At 40.7% G+C, this 3889-nt stretch overlaps 1 long non-coding RNA gene across 4 annotated transcripts in view; it reads left to right on the forward strand.

The window, feature by feature from the left end:
• Positions 1–1034: 1034 nt before the first annotated feature.
• LOC109514704 (uncharacterized) overlaps positions 1035–3889 on the forward strand; it is a 40082-nt gene continuing 37227 nt past the window's right edge. Inside the window, exons 1-2 of one of the 4 annotated variants that reach the window (XR_002168037.1) lie at positions 1035–1433; positions 3127–3214. This is a non-coding gene — a long non-coding RNA (uncharacterized LOC109514704). The remainder of the gene's footprint in view (positions 1434–3126; positions 3215–3889) is intronic. The other 3 variants (XR_002168039.1, XR_002168038.1, XR_002168036.1) reach the window with 3 other exon arrangements.

Below are 3889 nucleotides of genomic sequence, written 5' to 3' on the forward strand. Positions count from 1 at the left end.
GAACTAGTAATATCATTAACGTTGAGGATTTTTTCTCCCCTTTTTGTGCACATAGGTGTACATTTAGAAATGACATCTTTAAAGATTAAACAGCAGAACAAGTGACTAAAAAAAAGCAAATTTTCTCATATGATGTGACAATGTCCTAACTTTAATTGCTTTATTCTAGTCGTGTTTTTATATATATAATTTCCCAATAAAACAAAAAATAAAAGAATCAGAGGGAATGTATTCGTTCATGCAGTGTGATTAGTTTTCTACCCCCCCCCAAAAAAACAAACAAAAAAACAAAACACGTAAACCTCCTTTCAGTTTGGCTTGAACCCCTATTTAAGTCATTACATTCGGCCAAGGCATGCAATGTTTGCTGTGTGGAACGTTCTCCTGGTTGCCATGGAAACCAGCTTTGATTTTTTTTATTGACTGATGATAGGTGGTTGTAACTCTCATCTGAACTACCTACTGACATGCAATATATGAGAGCTATATCCATTCTTCTGCCATGACAAACATACGCTTGGTTTTGATTGACACGGTCATTCTGATGATTTAACTCCCCAGATCTCCACTGATAAACCTTTTGTCAATGAATATCTCTCTGAATGACACAATCAAAAGTGAGCAACTGTAGCTGTCTCAGAACTGTTTTTTTTTCATGCAGTTTATGTAATGGAGAGATTGTTGTTGTGAACTGAATGTTGTGATATTGCGTCGGTCAAAGGTGTGTGACAGCAGCTGTTGTGATTATTCTTACCACTTTTTTTGACATTCTAGTCCTGCATTTCTCAAACCATTCTCACTACATCTCCTGCCACTTGCATATACAGTATAAAAAAAAGGCATGTTTTCTTGACTAAAATTTTGAGAAATGTACCCTCGCTTGCCTGCAGGGGGTAGTATTGGTACACTGATAGATTGTCAGCCATGGGAGTTCATGGCGAAACTCGGCAACAAAGTTGGGAATGCCCACACATTCGAAAAAGATCCAATACAGCGCTGCCAGAGAGGTATTAATGTAACATGGCCAGTAAAAGATTCCTGGCAAGTCTTTTTTTCTCTTATCATTGAATTAGGAAGATCATGTTGCTGGTACAAATGTTCATCTTGTCCGATTTTCTTATAGGCTAATGTGTGTATTTGTGTGGAATTTTTATTGTTTTTCTTTTTCAAATCAGGATTTTGTGTAATTCTGGGTGGAGGTGAATTCAACAGGGCCAGTAAATAAAACTGACTGTACAGTACTTTGATTACGCAAAATTTGTGAAATGATAAATACCTGACGTGTTATTTTACTATTTCCTTCATTATCAAAGGGTGGAACAAAAATGTGTATGTGTTTCCCTACTTCAATAATTAATGTGACACTGCCTCTTTAAAGTATAACTCCCGCCTTTGACTCTTCCCCTTTTAATCTTGGTGCCATGCATGTGCAGGTAAGCATTTTAGAGCTGGGAAAAAAAAAGAACAAACAAACTTGTATTCAATTACAAGTTGAAGTATTTTAATACATTGCAGTGCCATATAATTTGTGTAGGGCACGCTGTATCACTCTAATTGACTTGTAAGACATTTTTGCTATTTTCGTCAGGTATATTGTGTTATGTTTGAACCCATTTTCTCTTGATGTCCACGGAGACGGGCACGCTGTATCAGTAATTGACGGGAGGACGTTGTTTTCTGCTATTTTCGTCAGCCAATACAAGAAATCCCGCTGTGCGTCGTCAATATTCTGAAACACAACACAGTCGGAAACGACCGGTTACATTAATTAACAATGCGCTTCTTATTGTGCTTGTAGTCTGCAGCGGCCGCCCAACTGCACACACTGCATCATATTGCACCACAGCAAAGGACAACTAGCTCAACTTTGTAAACATTTATGCTCACTTGCTACATAAAGAAAAATGCAAAGAAGATGGAGCTGATGGAAAATGCTGAAACCAGTTCTGTCCAATCCTGAACTGCAGGTCAACATGTGCAAAGCAATAACTTATTTAAAGAAGGGAATCCGTTTAAATCTCAATTTGGTGTTATTGTTTTAATTGTGGCACGGGGCGTTTAAACAGTGCAGTTTGTCCAGTTTGCATTGCTGATGGTGTGTGCATTTCAGATTAAAAAAAATGCACATCCAGATGGATGAAGCTGACATATTTGGAAGACAGACCAGTCGTCTTCTGCGTCTTCACACCAAAAAGCACTTCTTGGCTCCACTCCATCTTCCAAACAGAGTGTTGTGTTTTCCAAATGTCAGAGAGTAACAGGAGGGAATAGCTTTGGAAGCTGCGGGAAGAATAACATCACACTTGTTCGCTCTTCTAGTCAAAATCCAAACGCCCGCAGCAGTGCCTTGGTGCAGGCACTCCTGCAGTACTCGACAAACCAAGTGTTGTTTGGTTTTTTTTCCCCCCCTCTTCTCTTCACCTTTCTTCACAGCCCTTAACATAAAAGTACAATATGTCGGCGGTAAAATTCGAAGCAGATGATTCATAAGCACAGAGTTAAAAGCTCTGCGGTGAAATTAATGCACTAATAGACTCTGCACCACTCATAGAACCCATTTAGGCGACAGTATCGGCGCTCCCTGAGGTGTCAGGACGGGCCGATTTCTCAGGAAGTTATACTGCAGCAGTCACTTAGGGGAATGCACGCGCACACACACACACACCGAGTGTGCACCCGTGATTAATTAATCTGCTTTTGATTTGCTAATAACGCAAGGTCAGTGAGATCTGAGTCAATCCTTTTAAGAGGGCCAGGCTAAGTGTGGGAGTTGTCAGGCGTATTGGTGTCATCCCTCTTCAAAATGACTCCACAGAACAGGCGAGTGCTGTGTGAAGCAGGCTACGTACATTCTGACCATCGCGCTGAATGTGAACATTTTCCCTCACTTACGATCAAAGTCAGCACAGGCCTGATTATCGGATGACCGATTTATCTTGTGGTGTGTTAGGAATGAATATTGCTCCCTGATTTGTTTGGAAAACCATCAGGAGTAACAAAACATAAATGGAAAAAAAAATGCTTGTTTGTGTGTGTATTTTTTTGTTTGTTTGTCAATATTTGTAAATGTGCATTCAGCTCCCTCCCGATGATGAACGCCCTCCTTTGCCTGTCTTCTGTCACCAGATGAAGACGAGTGTGCAGGAGATGTTCTTCTGAGCATCCTCCATCTCCATCCATCAATCCAACGCGGACACCTCTGACAACCTTTACGGTAAAAGTGATGTCCTCTGCAGGCTTTGCATCTTTATTCAACCCCCCCCTACTCCCTCTGCCAGTCCCGGTGTGCGTTTCCGAACAGGATGACTCTTAATAATAAGAAGCACCGCTGACTGTTCGGGGCTTGTCGCCATGGCCATGGGCCCCCTTTTTAATTTTAGCGCACAATCGGCGAGGTGAGGCCTTGGGGTGCGAATGCCGCACGCTCGCGCGTCTTCTTCTTGGGAGTTATTAAGGCTGGAGTAATGAGATGATGGTGAGCACTGAGGTAGACTCATTGAGAAGGGAGTGGCGATCACAGCAGTGCCAGGAGACTTATGAATTTCATTCGGCCGCTTTTTTGGCTTTGACTTGCGAGCGCACACTTGAGGTATTAGCGCTGTATGGTGGCAGTAAACCTCAGTTCAACTCACAAGCTTCCAAAAAAAAAAAGAGTTCACCTTTCAATCTGTTTACTGCCACTCGGGTCAAAGTTTAATTTCAAATAGATTAAAGATATTCCATCCTTTTTTTTTTTTTTTAAAGACAGGGCAAACTCAAATTTTTAAGTCCTGGATGAACTGATGACTTAAAGGTACTCAAATCAACAAGTTGAAGGGAATTGTTTTCGGTTTTTCATTTTTTTTTTTTTTTTTTTTTTTCAAAAATTTTTTAAATTTTCACCCAAAAC

Source organism: Hippocampus comes, unplaced genomic scaffold (genome assembly GCF_001891065.2).
Source record: "Hippocampus comes isolate QL1 unplaced genomic scaffold, H_comes_QL1_v1.1 scaffold19, whole genome shotgun sequence".
Taxonomy (NCBI): domain Eukaryota; kingdom Metazoa; phylum Chordata; class Actinopteri; order Syngnathiformes; family Syngnathidae; genus Hippocampus; species Hippocampus comes.